Source organism: Rhodnius prolixus, unplaced genomic scaffold (assembly GCF_049639745.1).
Source record: "Rhodnius prolixus isolate KJV_2025 unplaced genomic scaffold, Rpr scaffold_1, whole genome shotgun sequence".
NCBI lineage: Eukaryota > Metazoa > Arthropoda > Insecta > Hemiptera > Reduviidae > Rhodnius > Rhodnius prolixus.
In genome coordinates this window covers 54,246,192-54,262,533 of record NW_027411581.1, presented here as the reverse complement: position 1 = coordinate 54,262,533, position 16,342 = coordinate 54,246,192, and the positions used below count along the sequence as shown (strand labels likewise).

General features: G+C 35.4%; 1 protein-coding gene across 6 annotated transcripts in view; it reads right to left on the bottom strand.

Moving 5' to 3' along the window:
- The window catches only part of LOC141462152 (serine/threonine-protein phosphatase alpha-3 isoform-like), a 45,903-nt gene that overhangs the window by 23,763 nt on the left and 5,798 nt on the right, over window positions 1-16,342 (bottom strand). The window lies entirely within an intron of this gene.

Genomic DNA, 16,342 nt, shown 5'->3' with positions numbered 1-16,342 from the left:
ACCAATCATCTGGAAGTGCTACTGAACAAAATCGACTTTTCAATTTTATTCTATTTCATTAAAAAAAAAAGATCCGTCGACTTCGTACTTCGTGCACGCTTGGATGGCTTAGATACACAAAGTATAAATGGGCCAGTCCTCAGAGCAAGAATAGTGATAAGAGATGATGAGAAGACAGTATAATTCTCTTTAGGCCAGTGAGAATACTGGACCAATGCTAGTTTTAGAGTGTATGAAAGAGGTATATTCTCAATGAAATTCAGGAGAATTTGGTGTTCAGGATTTATAGGCAGAATGGGAGGGTACTAGTTTCTATAGATGGGGTGATGATAGCAGCCACATTGGTTTAATCAAACATTTTTTTTTTTAAGAAATATTATTTTATAGGCAGAGGTGGAGTTAAAGCAGCCCTCTAATATGCCATTTTGGTGTATGAAGTACAGTGGAGTCTCAGTTATCCGTCATGACCGGGACCGGACACGTGACGGATAGTCGAATAGACGGATAACGGAAAAAAAACAGGAAAATTTCCATATTCTTTAGTTTAACGTGTATAAGACTTTGTATTAACTGGTATACATATTTTATACGTTTATACGCTTAAGCCTTAAAGGTCAGGTATCTTTCATTATTCAATTCATTCTATTGTGTATTAAAATTAATGAATACAATGTCTGCGACATCTAATCGGTTTTGTGGGCGGTTTTGTTTGTGGTTGATCTTTTTAGGGAAAAAACCCACAAACTGTCGAATGATGGACACGAGTATGTACCTAAAAGACAAAGGAAAAAAATCTCAAAAGAAAATATTCACACTCTGCGTTGAACGGTTTTCTTTTTAATTTTTTTTTTTTTTTTAATTTTTAAATACTGAGGACAGTGACGGTTAATTGGAATAGACGGATAAAAGGGTGACGGATAACCGAGACTCCACTGTATGTTATTATCACTTCCATATCATTAAATGATTTGAGAGAATGCCGAGAGTTTGAATAAAATAGCGTGGTAAGATTTGCGCGTTTACTCGAAAGATTCTTCTGGTAAATTGAGCATAGAGAGTGGTTGCTTCTCCGCCATTTTAAGGTTTCTTCCTAAAATGGCCCTATAGTACGAATAGCTGTTCTGCAGCATGGTATAACATCATTTAATATTGAAAGCATTAGTACAGTAACCATGAATAACCGGTTTGACCATTATTAATTTAGTAATTTGGGTTCTTGAAAACAAATATTTGCGATAAAAACTCGCGAAAAGAAAAACAGGAAAAATACTTCGCTATAATGAACTGGTACATTTCCAGGCCAACCTAGTTTTGCAATATTCCCGCTAGAGGGTAATAAATTATCTAGGGTATAATTTTTCATTAAAGTGAATTTAATTTACTCCGCTTGCGTGTTCAGAAAGTTTTATTTCCGGTCTAGTTCTGTCAGTTATTTTATTTTATTATTTTTTTTTTGTAATGAACTTTTCTTTTCCTTATGACCTTTCTGGATGAAATTCAATAGCATTTTTAGTGAGTTATTCCAAAGTTGTCCAATTATTTGAAGTGTTTGTGGGGGTGTGGACAAATAAAATTGAAATTGAAGAGAAAACTGGTGTGAACACTCACTGACTTCTCTGTCTGGATTTCCCTAAATTCTAACATAATTTTTTTTCAAATTCAGCTCTTTTATGTCATGAAATCACTGTAGAAGGTGATTCACTCCTACTTTTTTACAAAAATTATCCTCAATCAAATTTCCAGGAAATGTTGCCAATCAATGTTATAGACCAACACTGAACAGAAACTTTTTGGAGCCGTTTACGAGAAAAATCTTTAAATCCAATCTGTGAAATGGTACTGCCGGATAAGGGATGCTGGCGTCTCTTGGAAAAATCAAATTTAACACCAATCGCTATTTACCATTCTTGAGTTATGTACAGACAGATACTTCTACATACCAATTTAAAATAAACAAATGTTTGTTTACAGCGCAATCGCAAGTGACTTTAAGAAATAAAAATGTGGTTTTTAAAAAAATATCTAATAAGAATGAGACTGTCAACGCTGAGAGTATAAGAGGTGAAATGTAAAATCTCACCCAACAAAAAGTTGCTGAAAGTTTTTGGGGAAATAAGCAAAGTATAAACTCTACAAAAAGAGCAGCAAATCACCTATGACTTGCATCTAAAGTGCTATTTTTGTGTGATCCGTAAATACCCTTATAACATAGAAAACAATGAATATTTAGCAAAAATTCGATGTTGATTCAACTTTGGACACTATTAACTTTAAGAATAGCTGCAAAGATATCTCTGAATTTCTCAAAAGATTTTCATTTATCAATAAATGTTTATAAAGTGGAAAATCCATGAAGATAAGTAGGTCAAAGCTTATCGCTTACAAAACCAAACAGACTTACAGATACAGTCATTTCTTGACTTGTCTCTTAGCAATACAAAGGCACTTACAAAGCAAAATAAATTCAAGTCATTATATACAATCTCTATAAACCTACAATTTATTCTATTATTGGGAAAAAGTAAATAAATGTATAAACTACGAATTATTATTACGAGTATACAGCTGTTCAGCTGTAGTGATCTTTTTAAGTATGGGAAAACTGTATTCGAAAGTGTGCATGTGTTTGTGGGAGGCGGACACTTTTGAAAATATATAGCTGTTGTTGTTTATGCATGGTCTTTGCAATGAAGTATGACACATTTCCATCAATTATTATTTCTATGCATAATGCAAGAACTCAAGAGCCTAGATCGTTCTCGAATATCTAATACCAAGATTTTCCTTACTGCTTGGTTATTTATCGTTGTTGGAAAGCAGTTAATAAGCAAAAAAAAAAGTTACAAGAGTTACTGTTTTCCCTGAGTCTTCTTTCAAAATGAAGAATCTTCTTCAGTTCAAGTTCATTTACAGAAATGATTTACAATGTACTGAAGTGATAAGAAAAACGTCTAAGTAGAGTTTTTTACAGACTGTTAACTGAATTTTTTTGGGAATATCTGAAAAAACCAACCACTGTTTTGCATCTAAACTGTTTTAGACACTCATACGACTTACGTACATTTACCATAATTTTCCAAGTTTTTTCAGACTCATAATTTCTATTAAATATAAATTGGGTTAATGTACTTAATGAGTTTCAAACTTCGCTGAGTTGCAGGTACTTGAGCGAAATGTCAGCTTTCTGCGATGTATTGATTTTGAGCTAAATTCTCTGCCTCTCTTACCCACGCAGAGAGACAATTAAAACATATTTTTTGCCCTCCGGAGATCACAAATACGTGTTTATTCGCTGATAACTTGCCATCTCAATTACAATACTTCCTCTTTACACCAAATAAAAGATTTGTTTGTTGTTTTTTTTTCAATTTTTGTAAAACAAAATTTATGATTGAAGAAGATAATTTTAGTGAACTTCTACATAGAGCATCATAATTCAGTGTACAACGCTAAATAAAGTGGTTTTTATTGAATTTGATTGGTAATTTCCTTGAAGTACTCGTTATGCGCCGTTCTACTTGTTACACAGGCCTCCAGTTCCAAGGAGAGCCACTGAGGAGTTCTCACTGCGACCAGTAGGTCGGGCGTAATGTAGTATGCGTCACATACTCTCGTATAAACTACGTGCTCGACATGGATGACATTCTCTAAATTTGTACGTTAATTTAAACTGAATAAAGTGCCCAATATTACAATAACCTCCCCCATCCCCCAGTACATCTGATAAGATGATTTAAAAAATTCACGCGTGATCACTCACACGACTTTTCACTATAAATCTCAAGGTTTTCTCTCAATTTGAAATTTTAATTAATTTTTTTAAATTAATTTAATTTATAAGCAACATCTATACAATCTGCACAAATTATAAATCTATAATTGCCACTGAGCACAAATGAGGCCTGTTGACTTATCGGCATGATTAGCGAATCCATTAGACAGATTCCGAATAGAGTATAACTTTTTTTCTCTGGAAGTGATTCTTGGCGGAAGTAGACTGTCGGGCATGCGCGTTTTCGCGAATATAATGTAAGCAGACTATATTATCTATTAATTAAACTATTAAAATATTTATTTTTATTCCCACTTTTTTCACAAAAGATGACTTAGTAAGTTAGTAATCCCAGTAATCAGGTTTGCGAGTCGTAAAAGAATAGCTATGTCGTCTTGTCCACAAATGTTGTTCGTAAAAATTTAATAGTCAACGTATGTTTTTATGCAAATATATTAATCGTTAAATTTAACATTAAAAGACATTTATTTGGGTTTAATTCATAAGAACGAGTTAGCAAAGTGGATGAACAGTACTTATTACAGAAAGAAGTGACAAATTCCGTCAACAAAGGTTGGTCATTGACTTGGAAGATGGTACACTAGCATAATAGTTCATCAAGGTTATTTAAACTGAACATAAGAACTCAGCGATGAACTGACAAGCACTGAATCTGCCTTTGATATCCATTAATGACTTAATAAACCTGTGGCACCTAGTGGCCATCGCCTTGAGCAGAAAACTGAAAATTGTGCCTTAGTATAGGTCAGTCTTCTCAAGACAAAAATGTAACTTACCGCTAAAAGACAAAATCCCAATGATTCCATTCTAGAACTGTCTACTAAGTAAGAAAGTTAGTGTAGTAAATGCAGTAAAGTTATGTAGCCCGAATGTCGTGGAGTAACAGATGGTTGTGCTGGTCGAAGGGCCGCTGGAAAGACCAGTACCACAAACTTACTCGTTTGCTCGTCTTAGCTCGTTTCCGTTACACTAACATTGTTAAGTTTATCACGCTGCCAACCCACCGTGAGATCACCTAATCCTCATCGTGCGTAGAGTTCAGTAAATTATATTTCCATCTTTTCTTACCATTGGTAGATACTGAACAGAAAAATTGTAGGATAAACAGAATTTCTATAACCTCAATTATCAAAGTTATCTTAGAAAAATCAATTTCTTAATTATTTGGTTTCAACACAAAGGCTTGGCCACAACCCTTTTGGATATGGTAACAAAATATTTTAGTTTTTTTTTTTCATTTTTTGGGAAGTGCATCATCACGAAACCCCTCCTCAATAAATCATCCAGAAAAGGAGTTAAGTAGTAAATCATCCTGAAAAACAACTGTTCCAGAACTTCATTCTTCCAGAAAAACGCTTTTCTTCAAATTATATTTGTCTTGAATTCTTATAATATTAGTCTTAATCTATCCAAGTGATAAAACCAAATCTTCTACTAAGATGACACTTTTGAGATAATCCTAACTACCCCTATAATTGCAGGTGACAATAAATAGGTAGGTACTTTGCATTCATGGTGAATATGCCACTATTTTGAAGGTTAATAAAATATATATACAAAAATCTAAATTAAAACATAAGATTTATGAATCGTGTTATTTCTCAAGGAGTTCTAAAATGAATTGCCTCGCTAGATGATTGGCTCTAGTTAAGTTTGATGAACAAATAGATTTATGTGACAGTTTTGAAAACGAGTTATCTTTAAGATAAATCTCTGACCTTTAAATAAAGGAATATATTTACTAAATAGTTTCCGGCCTGACGTTTATTAAAAAATATTAGATAAACCTCAAAAGAGGGGTTTTTTTTTTTTCTATTTTTAGAGATTTCTTCCGTGCTTGCCAAAATACTAAAAAGGAAACCTTGCGCAAACGCTTGGGCTATTATTTCTTTCTTTTACTAATCAAGCAACCCCATTCATATGGTTGATTATACTCGTCTGTACGTCAAATGCGAGGGTTTGATGTGCTCGTCAGTATGTTTGTTCTGGTAAAAGATTTCTTGGCTAGCTGCCACCGCACTCTAACTAATGTCGTATGTCTGTCCCCAAAAAGTTAGAGGAAGTTTGTACAGAGTTAGCCCGTCCAGGGAGGTGAAATTTAAGCGGTTAAGAAGTTTGTTGTAGAGAAAATATCGATTATTCTGTCACAAGTAATGTGCTCACTTTATTATTAGTAAAAAAAAGTTTTCTCTTTTTTGTTGAATGACAGCAACACTGTTGTCTTTCAAGAAAACCGAGCTTACATAATTTATCACCACACTTAAATTTAAAAAGTATAAAATAAAACTATCGGATGTAAAGAACACTTTTTACTTAGTTAGAGGGCGGTACTGCAATGTATCAAACTTTCGAATCGAGTTTTAATCAAAATGTCCGGTTTAAGTTCTCCTTAGATCAAAACAATGATATTTTAGATCGTTGTTCATTCTTTTTGGTGACTGATTCATCCCATAATTTAGATCATGATAAGGGCGTGAGTGTGTGTTAGAGATAGAAAGAAAAGAATTTGAACACTAAACAATAAAGCTCAAATTTTAGATTTAATTTGTGTTCATATCATGTCTCAACTTTAACTACTTCTTCTTTCTTTCTTGGCATTAAAGCCCATGAAGGGCCCTAAGCTCCTCAATTTCCCAATTTAGGTTTTGAGAGGAATTAAGGTACTACAGGGTAGGGTTGTACGCCTTACGTCCAATCACCGAAACAATGGAGGACCATGGATTTGAAGGGTTTATTCCCTTTGCCGAACTAGTATCTCCAAGGAAAAGTATACCTACTTGGATAAGTATATACGTACCTTGGTGTGCTTGTTTACGTGAATGTAGTGCCCCGAATGTTCAGTTAAAGTCAATGGAGTACTGAGCAAGGAACCCGTGGGATTGTAACATCCAGGAAACTGCATGCAACTTTAAATTAGCCATCAAACGGAAGTTCCGCTTTTCGAATGAATTTGTTTTACTTTTTTAAGTGTTTCTGAAAAAAAAGCCATTTTTTTTTTTTTTAACTTGGTACACTAATCATGCAGTTCGTGTACATTTACATGAAATATTTGCCCAGGAATATTTCATTAATGGCATTTCTGCGAGCGGAAACTGGAGGCTTTCTCATAAAAAGCATTTCCGGTGTCACGAATGGTTCTAACCACTCTTATAATTTTAAAGAGTGTTAAAAGTATCACCCCATTTTAAATGTAGCCATAGTTTACATAAATTGCAAAAATTATTTTAGACGGAAGTGATTAATGGATTATTTTAAAAAAAAGTCTTTTATTGAAATTCACAACTGCAACAATTGTTGCAACAATGTGTTGCATAATAAAACAATATCAGGGTATACCAGAGGAGAAGGTACACGATGGATTTAAATTTTCATTTAAAATTGTTTATAATTACCAGTACGTATTTAACAAATTTCAGGAACAACTTATATTCAAAATTCAGACTAGGTTAGTCACTTAGGTAGTTGAATCTTATTCACTCTTGCAATATATATTTTTACACATATACATGAATTTTATTTGTTTATATATTTATTGCAAAGAACTGCGAGAGTATTAATTACATTCAGAAATACATCTCAACTAAACAGTCGTATAGTTAGATGTCTATTACTATAATTAAAACATATATTTGGCGCCGACTAACATTAGATAAAATGTACAACCTGTCAACTGTGTTATTTATATAAAATAGTTGGAGAAAAAGTTACATTCACCTCACTATCGGATTATTATCTAAGAAACAAAATATTTTAGCAAGAACTTAACAGATGTACGATATAGAAATAGCAAAGAGTACTTTATTATTTGGTGCAACAAACCAGCCTAAACAGATAACCAAGGGGGCTGGTTAAATGACCCTCTTCTACACTCGTTACCATTGAAGACGAAAATACTGGTTGATATTTATGGTTCTACATGTACATAGTTCTATAACTTTATTCAATTATTTAAAACATTTTTTGGGGGAAAATTACATTAGAAGCACCTTAGAGTCTAAGGCTTAGACTAGGGGGCGTAGTTAGCAAACCCTTAAATACACTATTTCAGAGAAATGTAAGAACTTATCAACTACTTGATATTACTAAGGATTAAAATGCTACCAAAATGGAGAATATCAGAATACACAAAAGTGCCTCTTCACTGAATAGATTCTGCAACAATTCCTAAGAATCATGAAGTAGAAGGTTATCGAAGTAAGGGATGAACTTAGCCTCACATTTAAAGTACTGTTTCTGCAAATTTTATGGCAAATTGTAAAATACTATATGCATATTTTTATCAGCCAAAACACCAAATTGTAAGAATATCAGTCTGCTATGAGTATGAGCTTATCACTTTGGCTTAAATATTCTTCTCGAATTTGACGGGATTCTGGGTAAGTTTCCTTGGACAGTACAACATAAAATAACATCTATACAGGACATATTTAATGTTAATGGCGTAGAATGAAGGTGGAGATGTCGGAAAAGATACAATATTTATATATAATGCGAACAAATTTTTGATCAGATTATTTTTATTTCTATTTATCTTTTTATTATTATAATTAATTTTTGAAGAGATTGGAGACCTCGATTTTCCCTCTCGCCATTGTTGCTTAGCCAATTATCTTTTTAAAGAAATTGTAAATTTGTGCATTACGATAAGAAAAAGTCTTGCGAGTCACGCTAATTTTTTTTTACTTTCTTAATAACTTATTTTTTTTTTTTTTTTTTTTTTTTTTTTTTTTTTTAAACTTATTCTAAGTGAAAATTCCATTTATAATAAGAGAAATAATAAAAGGAATAAGAGAAAATACATTTGCAAATAAAGTAACTACAGATCTGCAGTGAGCATCGCACCTGTCTGTATCATCGCGGCCAGGTATATCGAACTACTGCCGTCCTAGTCTAAAGAATGCACGATGACGTCAGTTAGAGAATACGCCAGTCACTCAGCATGCAGGCGATGATCGAAAACACAAACACAGATGTTGCATATTTACTACACCAAACGAATTTATAGAAGAGTTTAGTAACCAATAAGAATATCAGAGAATCATTTGAGAGGTGCTCCAGATATCCGCAATTTAATTCCAAAATATTTATATTTTACTATGGCAATCAATATTAAGCGTAAGATTTAATTGGAAGCTTCTGCACGATAACGAGATGAACTCCTCTGGCAATCATGTTCGATACAGCATTGCATTGGACCATTATGAAAATCAATCAGAGAGGTAAATAAACGTTCATCACAAAGTCCTTATACATCAATCTTAACAAGAAGTGAGGAAGGTTCCCTTAAAGACAAATTTAATTTTTAGCCATTTTTGGAGTTGTAGTTAAGCAGTTTTGTAAAGTACCATTTCAGTAAAGTACCTGCATTAGTACATTTCTCTAGAACTCTGGTACCCGAGACCGTAGCATTCTATCACCGTATTTCAAGAGAACAGTGTCTTTAGTGGGCCTAAGGGACGCTATGGCGTTATGTTTATTGAAGTAACACATCAATAAAATGTACAGATAAATTTATATTCAATTTAAATAAGTATTGTTTAAAAATCTAAACTTATATTACATTTGTGATCAGCTGGTTCGCCATTGTACGTTTCAGTGTGTTTAAATTTTGCTCTGCAAACTTATTAATTTATTAAGTGTTTCTAGTGACTATTTAGTGTTAAATTGTTTCTTATTTTGTTTATTGTTGTTGTTTGTTTTGTTAGACATTGAAGTGCGATGACACATTGTCAATTTTTGTAAATAGTTTAATTTAAATAGACTTATTTTTCGTAGGTTAGGTAAGTTATTTGAATTTGAAATTTTTAATAGTGATTGGACACTTAGTTCCGATAGTAGCCGCATGGCTCAAATGCAACTTTCAAATTCATCAGGCATTGAATCACATGGTTCGTGCAGTGCTAGTGGAATTTTCACTAGTAATAATAATAAAACTAATAATGATGTTGATAAAACAAGTAAATCAGTGAAAAGGTCAAGCACAAATAAATCTGAAATTTTGAACAAGAAGAATAAAATTAAAACCAAAAGCACTGCTGTGCAAAGAAAGTTGACTCGAACACAGTCCCTTCAGTCAGTTAATTCCGCTGTTTCCACTACCCCTTTCAGTAATACTATCAATTTCTGCACACCGAATCCTTTTGCACCTTTAAGTGTAAAAGATGACGGAGAAATCCCGAACGCTAATACATCGGCCAGTGAGAAAAAATCACCTAAGCCTCCTCCAATATACATCTCAAACGTGGAAGACTACTTACAATTCTGCACTACACTGACTCAACTTCTTGGACCTTCATCTTTCGATTGTAAATCGAGAGTTGACAAGGTAATGTTATCAACAAAGACAATTGAGGGATACAGAGCAGCAATCAAGTTCTTGGTAGAAAATAAAGCACAGTACCACACTTATCAGCTAAAGCAAGATAAGGCGTTTAGGGTGGTATTAAGAAATCTACACCACACTATTCCTACAGAAGCCATCAAAGAAGATCTGGAAGGATTAGGGCATAAGGTGAGAAATGTCAGCAATGTGAAACACCCAGTTACTAAAGCCTCACTTCCTCTGTTTTTTGTGGACTTGGAACCGCAAGAGAATAACCAAGAAATATTCAAGGTCACGTCAGTCCTGTACACTCGAGTTAAGGTAGAGGAACCCTACAAAACTGAGGAAATAATTCAGTGTAAAAGATGCATGCAGTATGGCCACAGCAAATCTTACTGCAATTATACACCTAGGTGTAAAAAATGTGCTAAGTACCATTTTTCCTCAGACTGCCCCCAGCCTAGGGACATCCCACCTACATGTGCGCTGTGCCAAGAAAGGCATTATGCTACCTATAGGGGCTGCACAGTTCATAAAGAACTTCAGCGACTACGAAGAAAGTCAAGGGATCAAAATGGCCGCAGTCTGCAGCTGCGTTCACATCAGGAAGCTGTTCCACCACCTACTCCAAAAGACTTTCCTCCATTACCTCAGAAGGTTCCTACATCTTCGCATCCGCATCCGTCTCAGCAATCAATTTATCAAAGGCCTTCTTACGCTGGAGTCGCGGGGTCTCCGACTAACCTTTCATCCGCTTCTACTGACGTTACTACTGTACTGACCTCTTTCATCTCTGAGTTCAAATCACTCATCAATCCTCTCATCAGCCTTCTCACTACCTTGGTGACTGATCTCATTCCTCGACTTGTAAAATAAATTCCTCATCACTTCATTTCCCTTCACATTCACTAGCAATACTTCTTTGGAACGCAAACGGGCTGAATACCCACAAAGACGAACTAGACATTTTCTTACATGACAAACTAATTGACGTAGCCCTAATTACGGAGACACACTTTACTGGACGATCTTACTGCAATGTAACTGACTACACTACTTACAGAGCCGACCACCCGGACGACACTGCCCATGGTGGCGCAGCCATTCTCATCCGCTCCTCTTTAATTCACAGCCTACTCCTCACTGAGCAAACTGATGCTCTCCAGTCCGTGGCAGTTACATTGTCTTGCCACCCATTCTCCTTGAATGTGGCAGCGGTGTACTGCCCGCCTAACAAAGCAATATCATCACAAGAATTTAGTACTTTCTTTGGCAAACTGGGGCCTAAATTCTTGGCAGGTGGGGACTATAACGCTAAACATCCGCAGTGGGGTTGTCGCACAACTAATCCTAGAGGATGCACTCTACTCAATGTTCTCTCTTCCTCTAACTACAATGTATTGTCTCCTGATCAACCAACTTACTGGCCGACAGCTCCCTCTAAACTGCCTGACATCCTAGACATTTTCGTTACCTCTCAGACATCTTCACAATGTACAGACATCTACACTCTTACTGATCTTTCTTCTGACCACAGTCCTGTGCTGTTGGTACTAACTGCGACACCTAAGACACTTCCGTCTCGTCCTTCTCTAATTACCGGACCTGTTGACTGGGACAACTTCCAAACTTTACTTGACACTAAACTTAATCTATCTCTCTCTTTAAAAACTGCAGACGAAGTTGATGAAGCAGTTTACACGCTGACTAACGCAATACAGACTTCCATCTGGGAATCGACTACCCACTCACATCGGAAGAATACTAGACAATATAACTTACCTATAGAAACACGAATACTCATAAGAGAAAAAAGGAGAGCACGAGCCCTCTGGCAACAAACACGTTATCCTAGTGACAAACGGATGTACTTTAGACTCACAAGACAACTGAAAAGAAATTTACAAAAGCTAAAAATTGAAAAATACGATGCCTTCATTACAAACCTGACTACAGACCGTAAATCTCTTTGGACCGCTACACGCAGGCTTCTGTCCTATAAACACACTCCTTCTCCACTTAGACGGGACGACGGGACTTGGGCGAAATCGGACGAGGACAAAGCTACACTGTTTGCTCATCACTTGACAAATGTCTTTACACCTCATCCTGATATGTCGGACGACTTACACATGGCTGAAATACAAACAGAACTGGACGTTCCACTTCCTCTCTCACTACCACCAAAAGCCTTTACTCCTTCAGACGTTAAGTACACTATCAAGAATCTTCCATCTAGAAAGTCTCCTGGATATGACCTCATCACCTCTGAAATCCTCCGCCACCTACCTAAAAAAGCTATCATCTTCCTCACCTACATTTACAACTCTGTCCTTCGTACTACATACTTTCCGCTATCCTGGAAGTATTCAGTAGTGCGAATGATTCCGAAACCTGGAAAACCTGCTCACCTTCCCTCATCCTACAGACCTGTCAGCCTACTGCCGACTCTAGGAAAAGTTCTTGAAAAACTGCTACTTAAGCGTATTAACCCCATATTGTCGGAGTTTGGTGTTATACCAGACCACCAATTTGGTTTCAGGCGTCATCATAGTACTGTTCAACAATGTCACCGGGTAGTTGATGTTATTGCTTCAGCACTGGAGAGAAAACAGTATTGCTCAGGGGCATTCTTAGACGTAAGCCAGGCCTTCGACCGTGTTTGGCATCCTGGATTACTGTTCAAACTAAAAAAGCATCTTTCCTCAACGTACTACCTCATTCTGCGCTCCTATCTTTCAGATAGGTTCTTTCAAATTAGTACTGGCTCAGCAATCTCTTCTTTCTCCACAGTGGGGGCGGGAGTGCCGCAGGGGAGTATACTTGGCCCCGTTCTCTACACAGTATACACATCAGACATACCTGTACAACCCTCTACACTACTCTGTACATATGCAGACGACACAGCCATACTTTCCACAAGTACACATCCTACATCAGCTTCATACAAATTACAGACACATTTACATAAAATAGAATCCTGGGCAAAGAAGTGGCGGATTAAAATGAACCCACAGAAATGCCAGCATGCCACGTTTACTCTCCGGCGGGGCTCCTGTCCACCTGTCCTCTTCAACAGCAATCCTCTTCCTCATACAGATCTGGTGCGCTACCTTGGGCTCTACATAGACAAGCGACTCACGTGGAACCCACACACTAGACTTAAAAGACAAGCTATGACAAAACGTGCGAAACTACTCTACAGACTTCTTGGACGACGCTCCAAATTACCTATTGAACTCAAACGATTAATATACAGTACTATCCTCAAACCAATGTGGACTTACGGACTAGAGCTGTGGGGTTCAGCCAAACCTACAAACGTACGGACTGTACAAACATTTCAGTCAAAACTCCTCCGACAGATAGCTGACGCTCCTTTCTACGTGACTAACCTCACTCTACACAACGACCTCAACATCCCCTTCGTACACCAGTTAGCCAAGACTAAATATCAAAAATTCCATAGTGCTCTCTCCACTTGCTCCAATTCTCTAGTACAGTCTCTCGCCTCCTCTGATATTCCTGACAATCCTCCTCGCCGACTGAATCGCCAGTGGCCCCGCGACTTCCTCGCAGTCTGAAGGCCTAAAATAAATATCCTGTAGAAAGTGCTGCCGCTGGGCAGTTTCTTTCCTCCTGCCTTTCAAGCCTCTATACTTCTATCTCCTTATTTACTTATTGTATAGTGTATTATACAGATTGTAAATGGCTAAATAAATTAAAAAAAAAAAAAAAAAAAAAAAAAAAAAAAAAAAAAAAAATTACATTTATGTAATAAATAAATTAAATATATATTAGGTGTAAGTTAAACTTTTGGGATATCAACCACATCAAATATTTGATCTGCCCCCAGCGTTCGGCAACTTTCTGTCAGGTTTCGGATTTACATCTCTCTGCAGACTTTTCAAAAGAAATACGAATTTATGAAAAGCAATGTCCTACTTTATCAGGCTAGCTTGATATCTAACTACTATTCAAGTGTCGTGGATGGAAATTTAGTACTATCATCAAAATCCATGGCGTAGACCGGCAATGGAATCCAGGACCACAGTAGTATACCTTTGCTTTTCAGGCCGCCTCTCTATCCACTGTTACCTGAAGATATTGCGGTTCTAATCACTTATTCTGAAATTACCGAATAAGTTTTGTACATTGCAAGGGCAGTACAAAAAATAATCTGTGAACTGCAGAAGAACCTGTCTCAGCACGTGAACACTTGGAAGAAGCACAAAAATTATTTTTGGGTACCACCCTGTTAGCAATGCTATACCCAAAAGTAACTGAAAGATGGAAATCTATCAACTGAAAGTAAAACATTAAAGATGTTTAAAGTTTTTCTCGAAAATGGCTCCTCTAGGAGCTGGGAAGGAAATAGACTCTTCTTGAAAATTCAATGAACAGCACTTCCGCTTTTATACCCTTAAGAAAGGTGAATTGCGAAAGTTCCGAGAATGAAAAAAATCGACCATCTTCCCATCAGGGAACACCAATTTAAATTTGTATTGAAATTCCAAGTAATAAAGAAAAGAAAATTAGTAAGTTATTGCCTTAAAGACATCAGCGAGTAGAAATAGTGATCACGCCAGAGATTTTTATATTTACAAACATTATTAACATAGAGGTAACATAATCATACGTAAACAGTTGCCTTGTTAAACACCATTGCTGGTGTATTACAAGTTATATAACGCTTACTATGGTTATATTTCTAGCGATTACAAAACTCTCATCACCAATTTGTTTTATCAGTTTAGAAGTTTAATTAAATTTTTATTGCATCGTTGTAAATGTTTTCTGGTTTTTATCTTTACACGAGCCTATTCTGTTACAAATCAAAAGGTAATAATTAGGCAATTCTGCTAACTGAATTGGAGAAAAACCAAATAGTGTCCAAAGGAATTTCACTTTCAATTAAAAAAAAATAATTTCAAAATGTCTTTTACAATTGTATTTTATTGGTTTAGTGACAAAGTTGGACTTATCAAATATTACATTCTGATAGTAACTAGATGTGACTCATTTTGTACTGCCTGCCTCAAGGATATGTATACGTATATTGAAATCAAGTTGATTTTAGAGTTATTTACCCAAAATGGATTGTTCAATACATTTATAAATAACATACTAAGCATTATATGTATTGTAGACAGTTTATGTAATTAAACTTCTAGTTTGTGCAGTAAAGTTGTAAGTTTCATAATTATATTTTATTATAATAAAATGATATTGGAAGAAGCGTGGCATCACAGCTCCTTCCATAAACCATAGTTTATGGAAATATTCTGAAACCAAAGTATTGGGCCTATTCTAAGTGATAGTGATTTCGTTACTCAAACAGGTAACATATCAGTTATTCCTTATAATGTTAATAATGGTAAATCATTAATAATTTTTATAATTGTTAAGGAAGTCGTGAAAAACTGCTTTGAAAAAAAAAAAAGAAGACAAAAATCAATTGTTTAAAATAAAAACATCATCCGCTGTAGGAAATATACTCTTCAGTTAAATGAATGTCTTTTTGATATCATAAGTGGGAACATACTCATCATTCGAATCACTTAGCAGAACGATTCCTGAACTTGTGTTATTTAATATTACATGGTTTACGCATGGTGTACGTGAACTGAATAACTTTCTGGTGGCAGCAAGGGCCGTTCTTCATACACAGTGCTCCTCTTAATAAATATGTTAATACACTCTTACATAACATAATGGCGGTTGAATTCAAATGAGTGTACAACATATAGAACACAATATTTACTTATAAAATCATCCACAACGGCAACTGTCAACAAGACAGAAGACATCATCTCATACAAATAAGAAACATTAAATTAAATTGATATAAAACAATTATTCCTAATATTAGTTGTTAAAGAATGAATTCTTAAAATTAGGCGCATTGCCTTCTTTCTGCACTTATATTATTTGTTGCCAGGTCCATACGTTACATGTGATTCCCTAGTCTGTACAGGGACTACAAAGATCTAAAGCCTGCAATTTACAGACACATACCTCACAAATTTCTATTATAGCTTTTAAATGTAACTAACACATATTTTAACAGAAATTAAAGCACTGACGCATATATTATCGCCATCCTTCTCTAAACTACAAACAAATACAAATGGAAGATTCAAAACAGTTAGTAAAATGATTTCCTTCGGCAAAGCCACCAGTTCTTTCACCAGCTGTCTTATCCAAATTTATACTATCTTATCAAA